This window comes from Pristis pectinata, chromosome 10 (assembly GCF_009764475.1).
Source record: "Pristis pectinata isolate sPriPec2 chromosome 10, sPriPec2.1.pri, whole genome shotgun sequence".
NCBI classification, from domain to species: domain Eukaryota; kingdom Metazoa; phylum Chordata; class Chondrichthyes; order Rhinopristiformes; family Pristidae; genus Pristis; species Pristis pectinata.
The window spans coordinates 2,042,711-2,055,562 of NC_067414.1; the positions used below are offsets into that span (position 1 = coordinate 2,042,711).

At 40.7% G+C, this 12,852-nt stretch overlaps 1 protein-coding gene across 3 annotated transcripts in view; it reads right to left on the reverse strand.

Moving 5' to 3' along the window:
* mcph1 (microcephalin 1) overlaps nucleotides 1-12,852 on the reverse strand; it is a 285,601-nt gene that overhangs the window by 79,997 nt on the left and 192,752 nt on the right. The gene's annotated exons all lie outside the window — the stretch shown is intronic.

A 12,852-nucleotide genomic window follows, 5' to 3' on the forward strand; every position in this document is an offset into this window, starting at 1 on the left:
AACATCCCATAAGCTTTTTTTTAAACTACCCTATCCACCTGTGAGGCAACTTTCAATGATCTGTTTACATGAACCCCCAGATCCCTCTGCTCCTCCACACTACCCAGAATCCTGCCATTAACCTTGTACTCTGCCTTGGAGTTTGTCCTTCCAAAGTGTACCACCTCACACTTCTCTGGATTGAACTCCATCTGCCACTTCTCAGCCCAGCTCTGCATTCTATCAATATCCCTCTGCAAGGTTCGACAGCCCTCCATACTATCCACACACTGATCTTTGTGTCGTCTGCAAACTTGCTAACCCACCCTTCTACTCCCTCATCCAAGTCATTAATAAATATCACGAAAAGTAGAGGTCCCAGAACCGATCCCTGTGGGACACCACTAGTCACAGCCCTCCAATCCGAATGCACTCCCTCCACCACAACCCTCTGCTTTCTACAGGCAAGCCAATTCTGAATCCACACTGCCAAGCCTCCCTGGATCCCATGCCCTCTGACCTTCTGAAGAAGCCTACCATGTGGAACCTTGTCAAACGCCTTACTAAAGTCCATGTAGACCACATCTACTGCACTACCCTCATCAATCTTCCTGGTCACCTCCTCAAAGAACCCTATCAGGCTTGTGAGACATGATCTTCCCTTCACAAAGCCATGCTGGCTGTCCCTAATCAGTCCATGATTCTCTAAATGCTCATAGATCCTATCTCTTAGAATCCTTTCTAGCAGCTTACCCACCACAGACGTAAGGCTCACTGGTCTGTAATTCCCTGGACTATCCCTACTACCTTTTTTGAATACGGGGACAACATTTGCCACCCTCCAATCCTCTGGTACCATTCCCGTGGACAACGAGGACTCAAAGATCCTAGCCAACGGTTCAGCAATCTCCTCCCTTGCCTCCCGAAGCAGCCTGGGGAAAATTCCATCAGGCCCCGGGGACTTATCTGTCCTAATATTTTCTAGCAGCTCCAACACATCCCCTCTCTTGATATCTACATACTCTAGAACATTACCCTTACCAACACTGTCCTCAGCGTCATCAAGGCCCCTCTCCTTGGTAAATACTGAAGAGAAGTATTCATTGAGAACCTCACCCACTTCCACAGCTTCCAGGCACATCTTCCCACCTTTATCTCTAATCGGACCTACCTTTACTCTCGTCATCCTTCTACTCTTCACGTACGAGAAAAACGCCTTGGGATTCTCCTTAACCCTACTTGCCAAAGCCTTTTCATGTCCCCTTCTCGCTCTCCTTAGCCCCTTCTTAAGTTCCTTCCTTGCTACTCTATATTCCTCTCGAGCCCTGTCTGATCCTTGCTGCTTACACCTTATGTATGCTGCCTTCTTCTTCCTAACTAGTCGTTCCACCTCTCTTGACACCCATGGTTCCTTCACCCTGCCATTCCTTCTCTGCCTCACCGGGACAAATTTATCCCTAACATCCTGCAAGAGATCCCTGAACATCGACCACATCTCCATAGTACATTTCCCTTCAAAAATGTCATCCGAATTTACACTCTCAAGTTCTAGCCTTGTAGCCTCATAATTTCCCCTTCCCCAATTAAATATCTTCCCGTCCTCTTTGCTCCTATCCCTGTCCATGACAATTCTAAAGGTTATGGAGCAATGGTCACTGTCCCCCAAATGCTCACCCACCGATAGATCTGTCACCTGTCCCGGTTCACTACCTAATACTAGATCTAACATGCCATTCCCTCTAGTCAGCCTGTCAACATACTGTGACAGGAATCTGTCCTGGACACACTTAACAAACTCTGCCCCGTCTAAACCTTTGGCACTAACCTTTGGACAGAAGAGACTGCAGATGCTGGAACCTGGAATAACAAACAATCTGCTGGAGGAATTCAGCGGGTCGAGCAGCATCTGCGGGAGGAAAGGAATTGTCGACGTTTCAGGACTGATGCAGGGCTTTGACCTGAATTGTCAGTTGAGTTCCCCCAGCAGATGAGAGGTTCATGCAAGAGTCTGATAACAGTGGGATCCTCCTGTTTTGTGATGGCTCCATGATCCTGTGAATTTAATTATATCTTTAAAATAGAAATGATGCCAAAAGGTGTCTGCAGCCCATGAGGAGTTAAAACCCAATGTTAACAGGGAGAATGCCCACAATCAGAGAGTGGGTGTGAATAATTAATTACTGAAAAAGAAACAAACTCTGGGAACAAAAATCTGGGAATGGGTTTAGCTGCTCATTGATGCCAAGTTCAGATGTTTATGGCTGTGTATTTGGCACCCTACTTGTTGAATCAGGCCGTTCCAGTTTTAGAATCAATTATTTGTGTGTTAATAAGAGGAGAGGATTTAAGGAAAGAACAAAATTACAGTGTGACCTGGCTACAAACCTTCCACGCTACAATGACCTCCACTTGGAGTAAAAATAAACAGCTTAAAATATAGTCACTTCAATTTAATCTGCAAGCCTAGCAAAACATACTACTCTCTCGTGGTAGGACTCTTGCATCTTCAGTTGTAAAGTTGCACAAAATAGTTGTACATTAGAAATTCTTCTAAAATAAGTTCAAAAGGAACATGTTTTACGGCACACCGAAATGCTATCAACATTGTACCCTGATCTGGAACAATTTCATCTTCATGTGATTGAAACAATCATTGTGAATTAGCCCCAAGAGTTCTTATCAATTATACATGGCATTTTGTGAGAAATATTGTAACACTGATTTTTCTAAATTCTTTAATTTAATAATTTCAAAAGATCTACCGAAAATTTGGAACCAATCTAGTTATTAATCAAACAGTTGTTAAACATTCAGCTTTAACCTGAACAGTCCATATTTAAGGCTCTTGTCCATTGCCCAGACGTGTAGAACTTTGTCCAGGTTTCAAGAATGTGCCTTAATACATATATTTTTATAAAGAATGTATTCTCTGGAAAAGGCTGAGAAACATTGGAAAGTCGTCATTATACACTATTTGTTGAATAACGTAATAAATCACACATGACAGCACTTTTTATATCTGTAATGCAAAAAACAGGCATGCGTTTCTGAGGACATTGCTCCTGGGTGTCCACGATTGTTTCCTCTGGGTCCCACTCCTACCTCAACTGCTGGGACAATTTTTGACATCTATTTAGCTCAAGCGGTAAAAAGATTTAGTCCAACGTAAGTTGACCATCAGAAACGGCGTTGGTAAAATGGAATATAACAAGAGCTGATCTTCAAACATAAAATCGTTCCACTAAAGTTTTTTTTATAAACAAGAGTTCTCTTTCACTTTGAGGCATTTACTTCAGGTTCCAGTGATCTTTAATTTAAAACTGAGACAGAAGAAAGACTGCAGATACATTCTTCACCACCCTGTCTACCTGTGACTCCACTTCCAGGGAACTATGTACCTGTACTCCTAGGTCCTTCTATTCTACATCACTCCCCAGGCACCCCACCCCCCCACCCCCCCATTCACAGTGAAAGTTCTACCCTTGTTTGACTTCCCAAAAGTGGAGCAAGTCGGAATGCAAGGTTTACAAGGGAAAAGAATGGGGAAGGTAAAACTGGGCCTTTTAGGAGATAAGGAAATATGCAGATGCTGACCACACCTTTGTGGATGTGCTCAATGGACATGGCATCAAACAAATCTGTCCTCTGGCTCAACTGACCAGGTGCTGCACATGAACAATGCAACACAGCAAAGCGTTACGGGGAGTGTGGGGGCGCAAAGAATCAGCTGCTCCAGAGAAAACAACCTAACGTTGTCCAAACTCTGATAAAATACACCAAGACCAATATCAAAGTTTTACAAAATGCCAGCCTTTTATTGATTATTAATAAATTGAAGCAGTGCAAGTTAGCTCTCCTGATGTTAAAATGTTATGGCCGTATTAGCAAGGTACAAACCTGGCACTAACTTCTAGTCTTTATCTTCATATACATTTCAGTCTGCTGACCTTTCTGGGAACAATCAAGATTAAACTCATTCTGAATTAACATGAATTTGCTTTAAACTTGCAATTGCTGTCATAGCTATCAAAAGGTCGATTAAAGTACTTTCTTGCCTAACAAATGAAGATTACAAGGCCTTCTTAACAAGCCTATTAAAAGTCATCATAACTAAAGCAAATCTATCCTACTCCAATTTCCTAAATTAGAACATAGAATACAGAACAGTACATCACAGGAACAGGCCCTTTGGCCCACAGTGTCTGTGCTGTCCATGGTACCAAATGAAACTAATCCCATCTGCCTGCACATGATTCATATACCTCCATTTCTTTCTTGTTCATGTGTCTGTCTAAATGCCTGTCAAATGCCTCTATCGTGTCTGCCTCTACCAGCACCCCTGGCAGACACCTACCACTCTCTGTGTGAAGAAAAATTTGCCCTGCACATTTTCCCTAACCATTCCTCTGTTCACCTTAAAGCTGTGCCCTCCAGTACTTGATATTTCTACTCTTGGAAAGAGACTCTGACTGTCCACTCTATCTATGCCTCTCATAATTTTATAAACTTCTATCAGGTCTCGCCTCAGCCTCTGCTGCTCCAGAGAAAACAACCTAAGTTTGTCCAAACTCTAGTTATAGCACATACCCTCTAAAAACCAGGCGGTATCTGGTAAACCTCTTCTGCACCCTCTCCAAAGCCTCCACATCCCTCCTGTAATGGGACGACCAGAACTACACACAATACTCCCAGTGCAGCCTAACCAACGCTTTATAGAGCTGCAACATGACTTCCTGATCCTTACACTCAATGCCCCAACCGATGAAGGCAAGCATGCCATGACAATTTGATTTATATTTTCACAAATAACTTGCTTCAATTATTTATTGTATTGTTCACTTGAAATTTTTTTTCTAATATTTTCAGAATATTGTATGTATTCTGAATGATTCAAATTGTTGGACAGATGGTTCTGAAATAGTTAATAAGTTTTTACATGAGCACACATAGAAGGAGCAAAGGTTAGAATAAAGTGTGTGTATATCAGATATCACAATTGGATTTCTAAAGCTGTGCACAAATCATACATGTGTGTTAAAAGGATTACTGCCACATTTCCAGCAACTATTTGGCAGAAATCAAGAGAATCTTGGAAAATGTGTTGCTTTGATTTTCATTCAACTGAAAGAAGAAATGATATGCTTTGGCGTACAGGCTGTGATGCTTACAAAAAATCAGAAATATTGCCTTACACGGGCTGAAAATATATTGAAAGGTATGCCAACAGAGAGAAATACCCAGCATTTAAAGAAATAATGTACAGTTTGCAGGAAAAAAATTCCTTCAACGCATAAAAGTCCCAGAAAATTGGCTCACAGGAGAAATCAAAGATGGTATTACAAAAAAAAAGAGAGTATAAAGTTGGTAGAAAAGTAGGCTTGAGGATTGGAAGCATTTTTTAACTCATCAAAAAAGGACCAAAAAATTGATAGAGAGCCAAGGCAGAGTAAACTGGCGTGACGTATAAAAACAGGCTGCGAGCTTTTGGAATCAGAATTAGGTTTATTATCACTGACATACATCGTGAAGTTTGTTGTTTTACACCAGCAGTACAGTGCAAGACATAAAGAGATAAAAATTACTATAAATCACAAAAATAAATAAATAAATGAATAGCACAAAAGAGGAATAACGAGGTAGTGTTCATGGGCTCATAGATCATTCAGAAATCTGATGGCAGAGGGGAAGAAGCTGTTCCTAAATCATTGAGTGTGGGTCCTCCTCCCTGATGGTAGTAATGTGAAGTGGGCATGTCCTGGGTGGTGAGGGTCCTTATATATATGTAAAAAGTTCAACTGTAGCGAGAGCAAACATTGGTCCCTAGAGTCAGAACTTTTAAGGGAAAATAGTGAAATGTAGAGAGGTTAAATAAATACTTTGTGCCTGAATATCAGAGCACTAAGGGTCAAGGAACTGAAGGGAATAGGTACGAGTTAAAAGACAATGTCGTACAGAAGCTGTTGAGTCAAGTCCCGACAACCCCATAATCCACATCCCAGAGTTTTCAAAGAGGTGGCTTTAGAGATTGTGAATTAACAATTTCCATAACTCTGTAGTCTCTGGGCTTATTGCTAATGGCTTGGTGGGTGCTAAAGTGACCTTACTATTTAAGAAGGGAGGGAAAGGGAGAATAGAGAGCTTTTTAGTTGTCAGCCTAATATCAGTAGAGGTGAAGATGCTGGTGCCTATACTGAAGGATATAATAGGATTTGAAAGGAAAAGGGAAAGCTGTTTTGACTAATCTGCTGAAGTTTAAGTCATTGAGGCACGTGGCAGGGAAACAGGCCTTCAGCCCACACTTACAGTATCCTATCTCAATACCGGCCCCATCCCCACTCACCAATCAATTCCACCATTTGCCTACACACGAGGAACAATTAACCTATCATCACACACATGCTTTTTGATGTGGGAAGAAACCCACGTGGTCGCAAGGAGAATGTGCAAACTCCACACAGACAGCACCCGAGGCTGGGTTGAGCCCCGGGTCACCGGAGCAGTGAGGCAGCAGGACTTTCCAGCCACTGCGCTCCCCTAATTCTTTGATAGTTCACGGGGTCCCAGAGTGCATGGGCCCCAGAGTGCACCGGGTCCCCAGAGTGCACGGGCCCCAGAGTGCACAGATCCCAGTGCACAGGGTCCCAGAGTGCACGGGCCCCAGAGTGCACGGGGTCCTGGAGTGCATGGGGCAGCAGGGACTCTGCTTTGAAAACTGGTGCTACAGTTTTTACATCAGTACCCTGAAGACCTTCACTTTTACACGGTATGTTGTTCAACATCTCAACAAAGTCGACAACATTTTTGGTGATAGTGAATAAGTTTTTCTCGGTCTTTTATCCTGAGTGTTAGACTGAATGAATCTTCTGCATATTGAAATGGATCTTGAAATTGAGGGGTACATCTGGACTGAATGAATAATTTGATCAATGTTTTCACAAACACTGCATTGAATCAACATACTAGAAAGCATTGAAGAAACTGTTGTAAATGGCTTCCCTGTGTCTTAAAAATCTGTGATCTTGCTTAAAGTCACAATCTGCTGTACACATTCTTCATGAGATAAAAATGCAGCCAATTTCTTCCTTGTTACTCCATGAGCTTCCAAAATATGCAGATCATGAAAATAGAGAAACTAATTTGAGAGCTATGGTATGAATCTCTCCAGTGAGATTTCTGCCACACCACAGCAGCAGTCTGCCTCCGACCAAAACAATGAACAGATCTATGCAGATGACCATGGTGCATTTTTCTTCTGCACCTCACTGAACCACGTTGCAAACTTGGACAGAGGCAAGCACGCATCCTCTTCTGACTTTGCTTGTCTGCTGCCCACTTTGGTGGATAGGGGCCTACTTGATTCCATTGTCATCTATCTAGTCGCATATGTGCTAAAAACAAATTACAGCACTTTCTAAGTTGACATCAGAAGACAATCCGTGCAGCATACCTTGACGTTTGGCTTTAACTCTGCAATACTAGTAAGTGGTATGTATGCAACCAGAAAGACACAAGGATTTGGCGACTTCTCAGTCCTATGCAGTTACCCTGATTTTATGTCTGTCACAACCCAAGGATTTCCTTTAATTTGTTTTTGCTCCCACAATTGTGTGAGGCAGGAGCAATGAAAGAACAGCAACATATTTCTGTTTCAAGAGAGCCCCCACTGAAGGAACCATGGCAAGCAGATTACACGCATTGGAGCAACAGCGGACTAACGTTAGAAGGGTAGATATGGAATCCAAGGTCGGAGGTGCATGTCACCAACATACTCTGCCCTGGATGGTGCTTAGCTTTATGAGTGTTTCTATCTGGATCAGTGGCATGTTGTCACATTCCAAATGTGCCTTGTAGACATTGGAGAAGAACTATAGACCAGGATGCAGCGAATGGACCCTCTGCTCTTGCAGCCACAATGTTGTTATGGCCATTAAGTTAAACTGCTGGATAAAGAGAGCCTTAAGTTATGGATGGCAATATTCTCGATTCTCACCATAAGATGGCAAGGTGCTATTATCGGTGCTAATTGTTGAGAATAATTTGAATCTGGAACAAGGGGCTAACACTTTAAAAATAAGCAATTGCCCCTTTAAAACAGGACAAAATTTGTCTTCTGAGGGAGCTGTGAGTCTTTTGATCTCTCTTCTCAAAGGATGGTGGAATCAGAGGTTTTGAATACTTTGAAGGAAAGGGTTTATGGATTCTTGTTGAGCAAAGGGGTGAAAGGTTAAAGCAGGTGGAGTGGAATGTGAAGTCAAGCTTACAACCAAGTCAGCCTTGATCTTATTGACAGGCTGAGCAGGCTTCCGAGGTCAACTGGCTTCCTCCTGCTCCTGTGTGTAAAATGTTGGGTGACTCATTTCAAGCATAATATGTATGTATTATGAGTTTTGTGCTTGCTGTTGGGGACATGTTGACAGTCAACATGGGATTCATGTGAGCAGGCCGAACAGAAGTTTGGGTACACAGGGTATTCTGAGGTCACCAAAGATTTTTTAAAGATTGATTTAAAAATCAGCAGATTTCCTGGAGTATTTACATAGAACATAGAACATGAATTTAGTATATTCAGGGAAGCTTTTAACTCTTTTCTACAACAAAACATTCTTTTAATCATTATAAAGGAAAGTGAAAATACTTAGTTTCATGCAACATAGGCCTGAAATTATTTAGGAACAGATGCCAAAAATAAATTAATTTTTTAAACAAGATTAAAACAAAATCTTCCCTATGACTTATCAGTGGCAAGATGCTAAGTAATGGCTAAGCTGTAATCAAGTTAATGTGCATCAAACTCCCTTATTTGGGTATTAAACAAACATCACTGAAAAACTGTTTCAAATTCAGAGATCAATTAAGTGTATTCAATAAAACTATCATTGCTCCTAACTTATGATTGCATGGACGCAGGCGAATTTTAAAGAAGAGAAATCAAGTGCAAGAACAGACGTAAATCTACATTTAGTCTAACAACTCCCCACCAACCCACTTTTACTTTTGGGATCATGGATGATAGAGGTGTGAGGAAAAATAATGTCCTTACAGGATTTAATGTGAAATTCAGGTTAATCAAAGGTAAACCAACCAAAGGTTGTACTTGACAAGATGAGATCCAACCCTCCCATTCAGATGTAAACCTAATGGTACTTTGGTATTCTGCTGTCAACAGCAGCTTCCCCACAGGTTTTGTTGCACATATTTATCTGTAGACTATCAACTTGAAACACAAATTAAGCTCCTTCATTTACATAACTGTACATGGAAATGGATTTGCAAACTTTCTATTGTTTATTCACACGCAGTTATTAACTTTCCTTATAACTGTATTTTAGCTGACTTAAGAATGTGCTGTCTCTATTCAATTACTGCACAAAATACAACTTGTAAAACAAATGCACTATATACCTTCAAACTAACTTTTCACATCCTTGTTTTTCATCCTCTTCTGTCAAACTTCCCTTGTAAGAAACATGAGCAGAAATGCACGACAGTCTCTGCACTGCTCTGTTGTTTTGTGCTTGTTCCTGTATTTATTATTACAATGTACACTGTTTACTCTGTGAGCTTCATGCCAGCAGTGAATTTCATCGCACCCTGGTGTATATGACAATAAACTAATCTGAATCTAAAATCTACCTTGACAGCTTCTCCAGCCAAACACCAGGAGGTGCTCACAAGCAGTTTCACGGATTAATTTGGTAAATTTTCCTTCCTCCTTGTGTGGAGATGGTTTAATTAGGTACCAAACAATAAGTTGGAAACTTCAAGGATCAGGTCGCTTCCTCAAAGGGAAATTGTAAGTGGCCTCAAGATGGTGAAGTGGTTATGCAGAGAGGCCGTAGGGTATGAAACAGTGGCATCAGTGAGTCCTGCAATCTTGAAGCAGGCAGACAGGTTTCAGGAACTGCACAGATTCAAGAGCAAGGCCAGATTTTACCAGCATATATTAAAAGGCCAGTCGTTACCAAAGGAACTGTTGGAAAGTCTATTACCTGAAACAACCACAAAACCTTTTACAACAGTCTGCATGTTTGAAGCGAGGGTTTCTACCTAAATTTGGACAAATGAGTGGGGAAGAACCCATTTCAATCCCAGACTTAAATGTGATTTTCAGTTCACACTTCTCATGCGCCTTTGGAAATAACTCGCAGGTACTGTGAGAAACTACATCAAAGGCCAGGCACTTCCACATCACGTGCAGGAAGAAATTGCTCCCCTTTGCACCATTTGAAAATGGCACAGATCCCCAACTCAGCAGCAAGATTTTCCTAGGTCTCTGTTCCACCAACAAATTAATAAACTAGTCCAACAATGGGGATGGTATTTATTTTGGAATTTTAATATCTCCTGTTGAAAGACAACTAAATGCAAAATTCCAGGCTGTTGCTCTGAAACTGTAAGTCCATATTTACTCTGCACTGAAGGTACCTAATAAGATCTGTGGATTTTGAGTGCTTGCTTAGAGTACTACAGTTCTCTATCAGAAGACATGGAGATCCTCATACGTGTCCTCTAGTAAAGCCACACTTTTTATATGACAATGTGTTGGTCTTCGTGATCAAAGTTCTCTTGTGCTGATCAAAACCCTGGACTACAACTCTTGAATTTTCAGCCAGCCTACAGGATTGCTAGCAACTTTGGTTTGTGGAAGTCTGGGCAGTTAACACCAACATATTTTACCAGCTTCTGTGCTGGTGATGTCCAGGGCAGTAAGGTGTAAGGCCTTTATCCCTGGAGATAATGCTTGGAGAAGGTGAATACTCCTTAGCCAACAAAATTATCCTGAATTTATTTTTGCCATACAAGTCACCCTTTGGTTCAGATGTTTTTACTTGAGTTGTTTTGAGCAGATGTTCAGATAGTAGGCATATACATAAGTACTGGGCTAAGATTACTGAAGCTCATTTCACAACGGACCGTTGGAGCCTTCAGATAAATGGGACTTCTGTGAGTGAGATTCTGGCTGAGCTAGATTTTAACTAAGTTTCAAACCTGACTCTTAGTGTTCAGTCCCAGAGGATTTTGCAGGTTTCTAAGGTTTCACTTATTGCAGCATGAACTAAAGCAGCAGTACTTTAGGCTTTCATTATTAATTTTGCCTTCTTTTAACTTCAAGTAAGACCTAAAAGTCAGGGTATGGAATTCAGCATGAAATGGCACTTTGTGCAGAGTCCAAGACTGTCTGTTGTGTAAACCTTGTGAAGGCAGCCCACAAAGAAAATGTTTCTGACAGACAAATAAAGAGGAATCCCAGGATGAAAAACATGATCAGCACTTGAGACAAAGCAATAAAAGGCAAGCAAAATTATCATATTCAGATATAAAATAGAGGACACAGACAAAAGAAGTATGAAGAGTTAAGTTGCAAATGTAGATCTTTGCAACACCAGTTCCCTTTATAGAGCACTTTCAGGAATATGGAAAATGTTCCAAGTGGTCCACAACCCATTTCGATGTTGCTCTGTAATCTGCCAGCAAGTGAATAAGAACAGTCTTTTCTTCTTGCTGTTGGTAAGAAAATACTAGCGAATCTATTCTGAAATTTCTCGCACCATAACGGCCAAAATCAGACGCACTGGCCGCAGCAGCTTTTCTAAATATATCACAAACCACCAGCCACAAGATGCCCATTTTACCATTCTAAGATGCATTCACATTCAGCCAATGTAAATATATTTTGCAGGTGAAGCAATGTTTAACAATTGACTGCTTCTTATAACCTGAGTGCTCGTGTCTTATGCTCAGGTCCAGCTTCACAGATTTTACACTTCCATTTGAACCAAAATTTATAATTAATTTGCAAAGAACAAAGTCTGTCACTTCAGCTGTATTGCTGAGGTTTTACAAAAATTATTTGTTTTAATAAAGGGTATTATATGCTGTATTGGAAAGATAAAAAATGGTTATCCAGGGCAATGTCAAGCTCATTTTTTCCCATTTATCCCCCCTGTCGCCCCTCCCTCAAAGAGGAAAAAACCTTCAGCTGAGCTGCCAAGAAAGGCTGTCTGGCAATTGTGCTTAAAGACTTGAGAAGATCAATTTTCCCATTGGAGTGCAAGACCTTCCAAACTTAGGAGTGCACAACTCATTGGATTTTCATGAAAATTAATCACTCTCAGTGTCACAGGCACTCAAAAGGGCCATATCCCTAAAGGGGGTAAAATTGAACACTTAAATAGAATAATTGCCCTCAAAAAAGTAGAGATGCCAGAGCAAAAGGTGAATTGTAAAATACATCTGAATGCAAGGTAACAGCCTGGTCCCTGTGAACCGACCTTTTTGATTCTTTTGCAGCAAAACAATCAATTCCCATATAATTTGCAGCTTGGCAGATTTTCAAAGCTTTATATGAACTGACTTTAACAATTATTCTAGTGTTTTAAACCAAGTAAAAGTTTTGATAAAGCCCATAGATTAATTAATTAGTGAAACCACAACCATTTCTAGAAAGGTCTGCTTGCCCAGTACGAATGTGCTTGAGCTGATGTGACCAAATTAATTGCTGGAAAGGATGTCAAAATGCCACAGTTGAGAGCAGCTTTTTTGCTCTCATAACTGAGCGAAACACAGATTTCTCAGAAGAAAGTTTGTTTCTCATCAATGTATAACATATATTTTCATCAGAGAAGACCTCCTTGGAACTTAAACTAAATTAGATGCTTATTTGATAGAAGTGATACTTGACTAAAAGTTCACAATCATGTTGTAACATGTTCGTTTTAATTCAAATGTCCTGACTTATGATGACTATGCCGTTCCTAATTATCTGACATGTACACACAGAGATATATAAAGTTAAGAGTTTCAATTTCAGACAGGACTTTACCAAGTTAACCATGAAACTGAATTTAACTCTAATTTACAACCAGCATTTCA